A 15,274-nucleotide genomic window follows, 5' to 3' on the forward strand; every position below is an offset into this window, starting at 1 on the left:
GTTTCACTCCACCATGAATCAAAGAAATGGAAAAGCTCTAAGCACAATAATGAAATACTCCTCTTTCCTATTGAATTAGGAAGGATTTTTTTTTTTTTAAATGACATGCCAGCATTCTGGTGATGGCGCAGGGGGACAGAAGCCTCTCTCTGAGGTTGCTGGGGTGGCAGCAGCTGGGACAGCTGTTTTGGGAGCGCAACTTCACAATATGCTTCCCGCGTCACTTGAACATGTTCCTATACCCCGATCCGCACTCACATGGAGGACTCAGTCTGAGAAACTGGCATGCACGAGATAAAAATGGCTTCATGTCACCAAGCAGAGACCTTTGATCTGCAGCCTGGCCACTCGCCCAAGCCTCTGGGTGCCCTGGGCGCTTCTATCCTGGCCCCAACCAGTGCTCCCACACTCCTATAGGCTGAGTCAACAATGTCACACTTGCCCTCTGTCCCACATGTTTTTTTGGTCTCTCGCTCAGTCGGTGGCCTCACCTCGCCTCACCCAGGAATCAAGGGGATGCACCTGCCTTCCCTGTCTTGCCCTCCAAGCAACCAACTGTGCTCTCAGTACCCAAACTCTTTTCCTCCCCGCCAGCGATCACAAAGCAAGGGTCCCTGTCTCGTGCTGGGTCCCCTACCCTCTAACCTGTCAGGGACTTTGCAAACATCACCAAGATTTAAAATGTCTTCCTCTGGGGGCACCTGGGTGACTCAGTGGGTTAAGCCTCTGCCTTCGGCTCGGGTCATGATCTCAGCGTCCTGGGATTGAGCCCTGCATAGGGCTCTCTGCTCAGCAGGGAACCTGTTTCCCCCTCTCTCTCTGCCTGCCTCTCTGCCTACTTGTGATCTCTGTCTCTGTGTGTCAAATAAATAAAATCTTTGAAAACAAAAAAATGTCCTCCTCTGACCCCATATCCCCTTCAGGGGCGCCCATTTCTCTGCTCCTCTTCAGGACAGAACAATCTGGAAAACTCAATGGAGCCAGGATCTGAAGGCAACTGCCTGACTCCAGTGAGAGTGGGCAAGCCCCTGTTTGTTTTTAATGAGGTGAAACTCAACGCGACTTAAACTCAACATTTTCAAGAGAAAAACTTGATGGTATTTAGCTGATTTACAACGTGGCATGACCACCCCCTTTACCTACTTCCAAAGCATTTTCCTCATCCCAAATAAAACCCCCAAACTCATTAAGCAGTCACTCCCTATTCTTCCCTCTCCCCAGCTCTAGGCAGCCACTAATCTGTTTTCTGTCTCCATAGACTTACCCATTGCAAACAATTCGTGCAAGTGGAGTCATAGGATATGTGACCATTGGTCATTTTCTAAGTTCACGGGTCTTGAAGCACGCACCAGGACTTTATCCCTTTTCTGGCTGACTAACATTCTATGTATGAAGAGAGCACCTCTTCTTTACCTGCGCATCCTTTGGTGGACATCTGGGTTGTCTCTACCTTTTAGCTGTTGTGAATATAACTACTACAAACGTGTGTATTTTTTTCCTAAAGATTTATCAGTTTATTTTAGAGAGAGAGGATGGGGTGGGCAGAGGGAGAGGGAGTCCCAGCCAGAAGCCTGCTGAGCATAAGGCCCCACGGGGGTCTGGATCTCACTGCCCTGAGATCATGACCTGAGCCGAAATCAAGAGTCTGTGGCTTACCGGCTGCGCCAGCCAGGCACGGGGACCCTGTGTATATTTGTACTTGGCTGGACTCTCTTTTGCAGTCTTCTGGTCGGATATCAGGAGTGGAGTTGCTGGGTCACATGGAATTCTGGGCTAACCTCCTGAGGGGCCGCAAAACTGTCCCCCTTTATCAGCTACTCCGGGTTACGGTCCCATCAGCAATGCAGTGGGATTCCCTCTTCTCCAAATGCCCGGTGACCGCTTGGGGTGACCTCTTCCCCATCATCTGCTTTAATCCCTCCAGGAATCCAGGTGAGATGGCCAGGATGACAGTGCCTCGTCTGGCAGAAGAGCAGGAAAACTTGCTCAAGGTCCTCGGCAGAGAAGCTGCAGATGCCAACTCAGGTGGGTCAGAATTCCAAGGCTCTCTGGCTCCACCCTCCCACGCGGCTCCCCAGGAAAGCCCGCATGACCATCCCCTTATGCGGCTGTATCATAACCATGCAAGCCTCCTTCTCCTTGAGAGCCCTGCCCCCAGCTCCCCACTACTCCATGCTGGGAGCAGGAAGGGGGAGAAGGTCCTTAGGATCACCCCCATGTGTGAGCGCACAGCATGGGGGAGGGGCGCTGCTGGCTGGTGCTGAGCCTCCAAGAGTGGAGGAGCGAGGGCCAGCCGCCTGGACTTGGTCTCTCACTTTCCTGGGTTCCAGCCCAGGCTCTGCCACCGCCAGCCCTGTGACCTCGAGCAAGTGGTTTTGCCTCTCTGAGCCTCGGTTCCTCAAGCAACATCGCCTTTGGCTGCTCACTGAGCTGCGGTAGTCACGGCTCTCCCGTGCGTGCCAGGACCCTTCTGTGCCCTTTATGTCCATCGGCTCCTTTAGTCCCCCTGCCAGCAGGGCTGTGGCTGTGATGACTGAGTCCTGCTGCTGAGGAAACTGAGGCATGGGGGTGGGGTGGGGTGGGGTGAGGTAGGAGAGGAAGCCAGACAAATGCACTGTTGGACTCCAAGGCTGGCTTCTTGAACACCTCCCGGTACATAGCCGGCACTTAGGAGGTGCTCCAGAGCAGCCAAGATGGAAGCCGGCACCTGGAGCAGAGCACACGAGGGTGACACTGTGACTCTGAGAGGCGGGGGGCAGGGTGGTGGTTTCCCCCCACCATCTGCCACAGGCTGGGCCGAAGGGCGGTGGTGACAGCAAGGCAGCTCCTGACTCAGCCACCCCCTGCAGCCTGCATGAGTAGCCCCCAACTGGGAGCGTGGGGGCTCTCGACCCATCAGCTTGGGGCTCGCGGGGGTGGGGCTGTCACATGGCTGCTCCCTGAGCGCTGCCGAGCCAGGAGTGGGCGAGGTCTCCGCCTGGGAGCTCACAGTACGGCCATCACCACGGGGCTTGTCAGCATTGGGGCGTGCGTGTGTGTGGGGTGTGCTTCGTGGGGTCTGAAAAATAGCTCTGTTGCTTCAGACACAGGAGCCAAGTGACCATCGGGTCATCCCCGGTGAGCAGTTTCTGCTGCTTCTTGCATACCTCCTGGGACTAGGGTCTCACTACTAGCTCCACTTGGCGTCAACCCTGGCATTCAGTTCTTCCTTAAATTGAGACAGGTTTCCTTTCCGTGACTTCTCTCTATCAGATTCAGTTCTGTCCTGGGGAGCCACCCACCGTTTGATCGATCGATCGATTGATTTTAGCAGGTGCCATGCCGAGCATGGAGCCCACAGGGGACTTGAACTCAAGATCCTGAGATTGAGACCTGAGCTCAGATCAAGAGTCAGAGCCTCAACCGACTGAGCCACCCAGGCACCCCTTTATTATTATTTTTTAACTGCAGGGAAAGAGAGTGGTAGAGAGGTTAGACAGGTCTGCCTTCAAATCCCGCCTCGCTTCCTTACCAGAACTCTGATTTCGGGCAAGGGAGGTCATGTGTGAACCTCTCCTTTGTCATCTGTAGAATGCGAGTAAGTAGGACTGCTCTTGAGTTTGCTGCAAGGGTTGAATGAGAAGGGGAAGGGCCTCACGTGCTGGGCTTGGCACATAGTAGGTGTTCAGAGAGGGATGACTGTTACTCAAATTAATTCTGATTTTTTCCCCCACATAATAATCGCTTAAAATATTTCCAGTTCTCAAGTGCCCCCAGAATCTCTGTCCCTCGACATTCCTGGTTTCCAGAGCCTCCCGGTGATGTGTGTGTGATGCGTGCACAGCGGCGGCATCTGGGCCCTCAGTTGGTCTCTGGGACTCCGCCCCCTGTGAGGTTTCCTGGCATTTTCCTCCCCCTGTGCCCGCCTGGCCCGAGCCTGCTTCTCCCCTGTTTGCTTTGTTTTGTCATTTGTATGGCCTCGGGCTCTGAAAGCGAATTTCATTTCATTACAGAAATGACAGCTGGCGGCCCTCATGAATGCCTTTTTGCTTTGAATCGAATGATGCAGAACTCGAAGATGGGACTCGAAAAACCGTCCCTGGCTCAGGGGGCATCACCCGGATCTTTGGCTCGGGTACTTACTGGAAGACCATGCTGGGGGCGGTTAATCCCAAGTCCTGATGGTGTTCCAGATTCCCCGGGCCAGCACGGGGCTGTTCTCACTCAGGCTGGAAACTGGAAGATGTCATGCACGATTTTAATTATGTCCCAATCCTGAGTCACGTCCCTGAAAGACCTTGTTAGGGGATCAGTCAGGCAGGGAACCGAGCCTGCCTTCCTGCTGACAGTTGCAAACTTTATCACCTTGTCGGCTCACCCTCCTGAGCCTCCGTTTTCTTGTCTGGGAAAGGGGAAGAATGGTACTTGGCAGTCGGGGACTTCCAAGGGCTCAAAGGAGAAACGAATGTGAAGGCGTGACCTGTGGTAAAGCAGATGCAGCTCCCGTGTTCCTGCTGCCCTTGGTCAGGTCCTCTGGGGGCAGCAGGGCTTTCGGTGGCCATGGCCCATGCAGCAGGCTGAGCAGAGGCGAGCTGGGGCCAAGGCTTCCTTGGACTTGTCACAAACCCCTTGGCTTTGTCATACCGCTATCTGAGGCCCACTGTCACGGTTTGCATCAGAGCCTCAGGTGTGGGAGGGCAAGACATCGATGGTCAGGAGCCCCGGGGCTGAGATCACTATTAACGGAAAGATTCCTGGTGGTTCCAGCAGGTGGGTCTGTCCCCGCTCAGATGTCACACTGAGTTTTCTCCAGTCCTGTCTTTCCCTGGCCTCTGTCTTTTGCTGGTCCCATAACAGAGATGGATTTCAGGGACCAGGAAATATTGATTAAATCACATCTCGAAATTGCTCTGCTGTTTTCTCCCAAACAGTGATGATCGTTTTCCAAGAAGGTCCCTGCCAACAGTCAGCTTTCCACGTAGAGACCAGACCTCATTCCCCCTTTGTTTAAATCAGAGGCCTGCCCGTGGTGGTGCTTAAGACATGTTTCTGGATGCATCGATGGATGCATCGATGGATGGATGGATGGATGGATGGATGGATGGATGGATAATGGAGGGACAGAGGGAGCGGGACAAGGAGAGAGGGAATGATGGATGGAAAGAGGTATGGATGGGAGGAAGGGGGGTTGGATGGCCTTGCTCTCTTTTCCTTTGCCGAGGCTTCAGGAATAGGCACAGCTCTTTGATCCTGCAGTCATTAACTTAACACCTGTTTTCTGGGCATCTACCATGCGCTGGGTAATCGGAACAGAGCAATAAAGGAGACACTACTTCTGCCTTCAAGGAGCTTCCAGTCCATGGAGAAGGGGTCTGTTGGGTTAAAGTATAGATGAAGATACAGGGTACAGAGCACCAGGATTGCTCCCTGGAGGCACCTGTGTTGCCAGAGAGAAGTCAGGGAAGGCGTCCTGGAGGAAGGGGAACCAACTGAACCTCACGCAGGACACACTCAAGAACAGACCTTCACAAGTTGTAACCTCCATGTTTCTTCTTGATTATGGTTCTTATCGAGCTCTTGCTCTTTTTTGTTGGTATCTATGAGTTTTATAAAGTTTAAAATAGCATATTATGATAGCTCCAGGGTTCCAGAGGGAATGAACTTTCTTTGACCGCCGCCCAAGGGAGCACGCTCGCCTGATCCCAGCTCAGACACTGGATTGCTGTGTGGCCTGGAGCAAGAGGCTCTCCTAGCCTAGGCCTCAGCTTTCTCATCTGTAAAATGGCCCAATGAACCCTCAAATCTCCTCTACTCTGCAAGTCACACTTGCTGTGTGAGGTTGATCATTGAACATGGGGCCTGCCCCAGAGTTGCCCTTGGTCTCTTTCTCCCCACAGGGCCTCCCTTGGGGTCACACTGGGCCCCAGTCATGCAGTCCTCAAAGTGCCTCAGTGGCCTTGGGGCCTGTGGCTCTGTGGGGGCAGGGCCAAGCCAAGGTGACAGAGGGCCCATTTCTTCCAGTTACCTCCAGGCGGCGCTGGCATGGTAAAATGCCGCAGTGCACAGTGGGTCGGGAAGAACACTGGGCGGGGAGTCCACATGTAGGTGACATGTTAACTCTGCTTTGATCCTCAGGAAAATTCCTACACATTTCTCACACCCAGACCAGACATCACCTCCCCTGGGAAGCCTTCCAGGATTACTCCTTTTCCACCCACCTTGCCACCCCTACCAGGGCCTCTACGCCCTCCTCTGCTCAGGATGACCTCCAGCCTGGCCTTGCCCCTCCCCATGTGATCTCAGCCTCATGGGAGCTGGGGCCCTCTCTTCTTCAGCCCTGGGGGCCCACAGTCTGGCATGAAGGCTGAACTCTAATAGGGGTTTGGTAAGGCTGCGGAATCTTTGAAATAACAAATGACCACATGATTGGAGGAATTAAATAATGATTCCCATGGTTTCTAGCCGGAAATCCAGCCCCTCTCCAAGGCTCCTTCTGTCTAAAGGCTTGGACTGCATGGTCTGAGGTCTCTTTCACAGCCAATGCTCTGTAATTTGACTTAAACTTGCCCTGCTGGGATATTCCTGTCCTCTGGGCGTCCCTTAAACACACACACACACACACACACACACACGCACACGCACCCACACGCACACACACCCACACACACATACACACACACGCACACCCACATGCATACACACACACATCCACATGCACACACACGCACACACACACCCACATGCACACACACACACACACACCCCTCCTGCCCACCACGTGGCCTCTCTGGCGTCTCAGCTTTGGTAGGAGACTCTTGGACTCAGGTGGACCCTGGGCTCAGAGGCCTCTGCCTGTTCTGGGAAGGCCCAGCCTCTTTAAGCAGAAAGGCAGTGGGAGCCAGGACTCTTGGGACGTGGGACCACTGCCAAGGCCCGAGGCTGCCAAGCTGCAGAGCATGCTTTCTGCACCGAGGACCTCCTGCCAACACGCTGCGGCCCACCCCCTGACCCCAGTCCCCAGGCCGGGGGTGTCCCCCTCACTCCCTTCTCTCGGCCCGCTTGTCATCTCTGGAGAAACAGAAGGATTTTATGACCCCGATGCCATCCGGGCTCTGGCGGGGCGGGGGCGTCTCTGGAACCCTCGCTCAGACTGGATCTGCAGCCAGACCACCTTGACCAGAAGCTGCTCCCAGTGAAAGAAATCCTTACCTGCCTCTTTCGGCCCCCAGGCCTCAGGGGCCTTGGAGAATTTGGAGGGGCCGAGAAGAACCCTGGGGCCCACGGAAGGCAAGTTAGTCTGCGGAGGCAGCACCCACAGAGCACTCCCCAAAGACACCTGTGACAGCCTGAACTTTGCCGTCCAGCCACCTCCCCGCTCCTCACCCTTCATAACCACGTCTTTGATCAGGCTTCCCACGCCTTCTCTATTTTAACCCAAATACGAATGAAATCCGCTCAAACGTGATTGCTCCTGCACCCGGTGCCTGGCAGAGGAGACTAAAGCTTGGAGCAGTGAAGTGGCTCACCGGAGGCCTGGTGCCCTTGAAGGGGAGAGCTCGGGCTTGCCCCCAGAGCACCTGACTCGCCCCACCACATCCCTGCTCATTTCTCCCGCATTTCCGCTCTACCGACTGACGTTGAACTGCTGACCCCTTCTTGAGATGAAATCAAAACACCAATTTAACAAAACTAAAGCTTTTTTTTTTTTTTTTGAGTAGTCATTCTCCTGCTCTAGAACTGTCCATACCTCCCCAGTGCCAGTGCCCTGATGATTAAGTGTGAAGTCCTCAGCTGGCCTTTGGGGCCTCCCTAGACTGTGCACCCTGTCCATAAACACGCCTGGGACCCGGCCCCACCAGCCATACCCTGTCCTCTCTGCCTTCGTACAAATGCCCCCCCACCCCTATGACACCTTCTGAACCATTCCAAAGTGATGTCCCTCCTCTGAATCCTTTGTGAGTACCACCCACATGCCATGTGCTAAGCACAGGTCACAACCTTCTGCATGATTCCTCTGAGGCTTGCAGGACACAGACAAGGAAGCACGGGGGGTGAAAACGGTGAGCATGAGCTGAACCATCTTTGCACCCAAACACCTCCAGACTGTGTCCCTCAGAGCCAGCCCTCACCCTGCCTGCCCTCCTGGCTCTCATCCTAGCCCTCTGGCCTTGGGCTCAGACCTGGGGGGGGGGGGCGTCTCTGGAACCCTCGCTCAGGGTTGGCCTGGCTCTTGCCCGGGCACTTTGTATCATGAACCGGCTACCATGTTTTCCTTGTAAGATGCCATTTCATGTTCATAACAACCCCAGCGAGGTAGATTTTCCCAGTTCCATTTTACAGATGAGGAAACTGAGACCAAGATGAGCCATTTGGCTTGTCCAGAGTGACCTCCCTAAGACTTCATCGCTAAAAAGAGCAGAGTCATTCATCTATTTAGTCATTCAACCAGTGTTTACTGAGTGCCTAAGGTGTGCTGAACCAAAACTTGGCCCCTGCTGTCCCCAAAACGAGGCTCCAGAGCCTGGGGCTTGAGGCCCACGGGAGCACAGGGGGTCTGTCCCGAGGCTAGGAGATGAGGGGACCAAGCGTCTCCTCGGACCTGACTGGCTCTTCCTGTGAAATATGGAGATTCATGTTATCTTTCTGTGTCTCAGGCACTCAATCCATCACGCTTTCTGGCATTCAGGGCCGCCAGTGGCTTGGGCTGAAATCCGATGGAGTCATGCTTCCTCCCACTTAATCTTGAAAATGAGAGGCGAAGGGCTGTTGATCACTTTCATGAGCTGCAGGAAGGAGATGATGGGAGCCTGATGCGGCTGTAATTTCCCAAGCCCTGTCTTCTCTCCTGTCCTGCGAATTGATGGGGCAGGGCTGTTTCCCTTAAGGGACTGTACTCTGTCATCCCAGCGATGTGTCCTCTGTCGGCTTCCATTTGATTTGCTCTTCTCGGCCTCTTGGGTTGGAGCCTCGAGTGGGGGTGGGGAGAGTGGGGAGGAGCAGAGGCAAGAGATAATCTGCGGGTCCAAGCAGAAGACAGCCAGAGCTGACAGCCTGGCCAACAGCTTCTGCTAATGTGGGCATCACTATAGCAGGAGGTGTGGGGTGGACAGAGAGAACCTCTGCCGGCCTCTCATGGCCAAGTTTTCGGAGGGTGGTGCTGGAGTTGAGGAGGGTTAAGGGACCCCTCTGTCCAGTCCCTGCTCCCCAAGGTGCTGGAGGAGGGGAGGGAATGAAACAATATCAGTGGTGGGCTTATTATGAGTCATACTCTGTGTTAGACCCCTTACAGACTCTATCTCATTTAACCCCCACGACAGTTGTGTGAGGGAGACATCCTTGACCCAGTGTACGGACAAGAGAACTGAGACTCACAGAGGCCAAATGCCTTGCCAGAGTCCTGCATGGTGGCAGGGATTTAGGCCCTGGGCTGAGATTCATCCCGTGATCGTTCCTTTGTATTGCAGAGGAAGTTCAATGGGGCCTGAGTCACACCTATCAAAGTCATAAGAGACTGATGTACAAACCAGAAAGTGGGGTTATTGGTTTGCAACATGGATGACTTCTCTGGTGTCTGGAATGTTCCTGGCCATCATAGCTGAGTTAGTTATTCACTGGTTTTCTGAAGGCACAAAAGCAGAGGAAGCAAACTTGTGCATTCTTGGGGGATATTTCACCAAGGCCACAGAAAAGTCTAGTAGCTTCTCCCAACCCTGCGCATGGCTCCTCACTGAGGGAGGTGGATGGTGGCTTCTATTAGCTACTAGAGAAATAGGTACATTTTCCCTATTTGGCTTCCTTTTCTTTCTTACTCTCAATTCCTTCTGGATCACCATTTTGGTTATTTATTGCTTTATAACAAACAACCCCCAACTCAGTGACATAAAATACCCACCTTTTTTTTTTTTTTTTTGCATGCACAAATACTGGGAATCAAGAGTTTAGACAGGGGGATGGCTTGTCTGCATGTCTTAGTAGGGAACCTCAGTTGGAAACACCCAGAAGCTGCTGGTGACTCAAATTCCTGGGGATTGGCATCATCTGGAACCTTCTATACTCACACCTGTGGTGCCCTGGATAAGATGCCTACTTGGACCTCTCTCTCTTTTTTTCAAACATTTTATTTATTTATATGACAGACAGCAAGAGCAGGAACAAAAGCAGGGGGAATGGGAGAGGGAGAGCAGGCTTCCTGCTGAGCAGAGAGCCCGATGCGGGGCTCGATCCCAGGACCCTGGGGTCATGACCTGAGCCAAAGGCAGATGCTTAATGACTGAGCCACCCAGGCATCCCTGGACTTCTCTCTTTCTATGTGGTCTCGGGATTCCCCAGCTGGTAGAAAGACCAGAACTTCAAGCATCAGCAGAATCAAACAGCTAATTAATAGTGATTCAGGACTAGAAAGGCAGGAGGCCCTGCAGGTGAGGCAGAGATTGACTCCCAAGTCATGTGGCCTCACTTCTGCCCCACTCTATTGGTGGAAGGTCCCCCCAGATTCAAAGGGAGAAGGTACCAGCCCATCTCTTGAAAAGAAGAACGTTGGAGAATTTGTAGGCATGTTTCAGAACTCCCATCACCACCCACGTTGTTTTTTCCTTCAGAAAGCCACAGCTGAATGAATCCACACGTGACTTTCTTTTTCAAGATCTGGCCTCACTCTCTCCAGATAGTAGTTGATGAAAAGTAGCAGATATGAAGCACTTTGGATTAGCTGCTGCCTTGCCTGTTTTAGGGGAGGAATGCAGGCTCATGTCCCCATTTTACAAAAGGGAAACCAAGGCTTCCAGCTGGCCACGAGGTTGCCCCAGTCACCCAGGAAGGAAGACTCAGAGAAAAGACTCACACCCCGAGTTCCTTGTCTGCGGAGTCCACACCCTCACTGTCTTACCCCCCACCACACTGCCTGCGAGCCCGTTTGACCCAGTGTGATTGGCAGGAACTGGCTGTTTCCCACAAGCCTTCTGATATCACTCAGGACCTCCACATCTGCTTTGTGTGGGTCCCTCCTGTGCTCACTCCCAGGGGGGACTCTTACCTCCACATTCCCAGGGATGCCTAGTGTTCCTCTCGTTCTGGCTACAACTGGTGTAAATTTGGCAGCTCGCTGGATGGCTTCTCTATAGAAATGCTTTATGAAGCTGCAGTAATTAAAACTGGGAACAATCCAAATTTATTTCCAGCTGGGAAATGGGTAAACTGTGACACATCTGTACAATGAAATATTACTTATACAATGAAATATTATTATACAACCGTAAGAAGGAACGAATCACCTACCGATACTTGAAACAACACAGATGAACCACAAATACATTACGCCTAGTGAGAGAAGCTGGACACAAAGGGCTGTGGACCATTTGATTCATTTATATGACATTCTGGAAAAGGCAAAACCACAGCGACAAGATACATCAGGGCCTTGGAGAGGGGTAGGGGTGGACTGCAAAAGCATGTGATAGATACAATGAAATATTATTCAGCCTTGAAAAGGAAGGAAATCTGATACACTCTACAGTGTGAATGTACTTGGAGGACATTACACTAAGGGAAGTAAGCCGGTCACAAAAAGAGAAATGCTATGCAATCCCATTTGTATGAGGTTGAGAGGAGTAAATTCACAGAAATAGAAAGTAGGATGACGGATGGCTCGGACTGAGAGGGGGCGGCAGAGTTGCTGTTTCATGGGTCCAGAGTTCTAGTTTTGCAAGGTGTGAAAGGCATGGTGATGCACTGGGCAACAATGTGACTATACTTAATGTTACACTGAAAAAGGTTAAGCGTGAAGAGTACACTTAAGCTGATGAGCACTGAGCAACAGAAAAGCTTCGTCTTATCACTACGTTGTGCTCCTGAAGCTAACACAGCACTGTATGTTAACTCTACTGGAATTAAAATTTTTTTTAAAGACATCTATCTATTTATTTATTTGACAGAGAGAGATCACAAGTAGGCAGAGAGGCAGGCGAAGAGAGAGGAGGAAGCAGGCTCCTTGCTGAGCAGAGAGGCTGACGCGGGGCTCAATCCCAGGACCCTGAGACCATGACCTGAGCCGAAGGCAGAGGCTTTAACCCACTGAGCCACCCAGGTGCCCCTGGAATTGAAATTTTAAAAACTTAATTTAAAAAATGGTTAAGATGGTACATTTTATATTTGGGGTTTGTTTTTTTTAAGAACACAATTTAAATTGAAAAATGGATTTAATAAAAGACATGATAGAGTTCTTTTGCGGTGATGGGACTATTATATATCTTGATTATGATGGGGATTCCTGACTGTAGACAGGACACTAGAAAAGGGAGAATTTTTACTATATGTGAGTTATGCCTTAATAAATCTGACTTAAAAACAGATCCAAAACATGGTTCTGGCACAGAAATAGTCCAGGGATGCCTGGAGGGCTCAGTCAGTTAAGCTTTGGCCTTCTGCTCATGTCGGATCCCAGGGTTCTGAGATCAAGTCCCATGTCGGGCTCTCTGCTCAGCAGGGCAGTCTGCTTCTCCCTCTCCCTCTGCCTCTTCCAATTCTTGCTCTCTCAAATGAATAAATAAACAATTTTTAAAGATTTTATTTATTTATTTGAGAGAGAGAGAGAGAAAGAGCACACACAAGCAGGGGGAACCGTAGGAGAAGAGGGAGAAGCAGAATCCCCACTGAGCAGGGAACCCAACGCAGGGCTCCATCCCAGGACCCTGCAATCATGACCTGAGCCAAAGGCAGATGCTTAAATGACTGAGCCACCCAGGTGCCCTTCTCTCAAATGAAAAAATAAAATCTTAGGAAGAAAGAAATAGAGAGAGAGAGTGGAAGGAAGGGCCCATTCTACCACTCAGCATTTATTTCTTGAGGACTTACTGTGTGTGAGGCACCTTTCTAGACACTGGTGGTGTGGAGGCAGCTGCCATGGGCTTTACGTTTTTTGTGAGGATGTTATACAATGTGATGATCAGATAGACTCGTGGAGTAAAAGAGATAGTTCAGAAATAGATGGAGATTTATCTCTATATATTCATAGCCATACAGAAATGTGCACATGTATATGAATTTAATAAAAGATAAAGATGACATTCCAAATATAGAGGAAAAATTAATTATTCAATGATTTCTAATTTTATACTATATCTTCAAGTAAATTTCATATAAAAACTGAAACGTAAAACAAATGTTAAAATGTAAATATAAATGTAAAATGTAAAACAAATGCAAAAAATGTAGAAACCTTAGGGAAAAGAGAAACATCTATGTAATTTTGGCGTGGGGAAGAGCTTTCTAAGCATAAAACCAAAGGCAAGTGCATGAAAGAAAAGATTAATAGATTTGACCAAATGTAAATTGAAAAGCCTGACATCAAAAATGCTATAAATAAAGATAAATGTCAAATCACAATGAGAAAATATTATTTGCAGCATGTATTATAAAGCAAGTACTAATATCCTTAATGCATAAAGTAGTGTTATGAATTGATAAGAAAAAGGCAAATATCATAATAAAAATGGGCAAGGAACATGAAATCTGACATTTTCATTATTTTAGCTTTATATTTCAACAATTCATAAAACAAGTAATAAACACGATGGCCAAAAACATAAGAAATATATTCAGCATCCCTGAAAATCAAAGAAATGCAAAAGAAGACAAGGAAGAATTCTTTGAGGTTAAAGCTTTAAAGGATGACATCCAGTGTTGGGAAACTTAGGGGACTAGATGTTTCCATGTTCTGCCAGCAGTGACTTGTAGTGTCAGCTGATAGAAACTTTCTGGAATATGATGGAAGAACACCAAGTGAAAGCCTTTAGGACAGTCATTTACTCTATAATGCAAGCCAGACACCTTGTTGGCTTGTGGTTGGCCAATGGGGGGCATGGCTGGAACCTGGAAGACACGAGAAGATACAGGACTATCTTTTGGTGTCCAGCTGAGGTCTGTCGCCCTCCAGCAGCAACCATGTGCTTTGTACCCTCTGGAGGAGGACCAGCCAGCTGGCAGTCCATACACCAGGCCGCTGGTGATCCTTCAGAGGGCAAGTATGGGCCCCCCAAGAGAGTGCCATGGGTTGATCTGTGCCCCTCCAAAAGAAAGTTTTGACTGTTGAAGTTGAAGTAACTCTTCCAACAGCACAGTGTGAATTTACTTAGAAGAAGTGTCACTGCAGATGTATTAGCTGAGATGAGGTCATAGGAGAGCAGGGTAAATCCTTAATCCAAAATGGCCCAGTCCTTATAAGAAAAGGAGAAGAGACAGATGCACAGGGATGACAACTGTGGGAGGACAGGGGCGGAGTTTGGAGTGATGTCACCACCAGCCAAGGATGCCAAGGATAGCCTGCCTGTAAGCACCAGAATCTAGGAGAGGAATGTGTGAAGCAGATTTTCCCTTTGAACCATCAGGAAGGAATCAACCCTTGATTTCTAACTTCCAGCATCCAGAACCATGACACACAGGTCCTTTGCTTTAAGCCCCTGTTGGTGGCACTTTGTTGTGGAGGCTCTAAGCAACTAGGACAAGGACCCTGGTTGACTAAGTCAGAGTACTGTCCCAGAGTGGAAACCAACAATGATTAAAATATCAAATCATGTTGTGGAAGAACTGGTAATGATAGGAGAAGGGGTTGCCAACGTGTTAAGGTAAGACATAACCTTTTTGTGTAATTTGAACCCATTCTTGTAAATTAACAGCAACAACAAAAATGTATGTGTGGTCAATGACAATCTGTAACGTCATACACAGCAACAATGACGTCAGTTATAAGCTGATGGGCGGGGGAAGCATTGTGAGTGGCTTTGATTTTCTTTAATTACCTTGGTTTCTAAGTATCCTAGAATGAGCATGTGTCTCACTGTTGAACAAAAAAATGAAAGCTTTAAAAAGGTGTGTTTCCGGGGCGCCTGGGTGGCTCAGTGGGTTAAGCCGCTGCCTTCGGCTCAGGTCATGATCTCAGGGTCCTGCGATCGAGTCCTGCATCGGGCTCTCTCCTCAGCAGGGAGCCTGCTTCCCTATCTCTCTCTCTGCCTGCCTCTCCATCTACTTGTGATTTCTCTCTGTCAAATAAGTAAATAAAATCTTTAAAAAAAAAAAAAAGGTGTGTTTTCAGTTCCAGCATTTTCTCTGACCATGGCAAGAACCCTATAAGGGAGTCAAAGAGGGGAGCCTTGTGCTTAATATCCTATGGGGAAACTGAGGCCAACAGTGGGGGTGGGAGCAGGGAAAGGCACTTCCTTCCAAGACTTCCCCTCGAGTCAAAAGAGCACATACTCTTGGAGGGGTGGAGGGACATTTCTTCCTCCCTCTAGAAACAAGGCTC

Source organism: Mustela putorius, unplaced genomic scaffold, assembly GCF_011764305.1.
Source record: "Mustela putorius furo isolate JIRA1106 unplaced genomic scaffold, ASM1176430v1.1 tig00000129_pilon_pilon_pilon, whole genome shotgun sequence".
NCBI classification, from domain to species: Eukaryota; Metazoa; Chordata; class Mammalia; order Carnivora; family Mustelidae; genus Mustela; species Mustela putorius.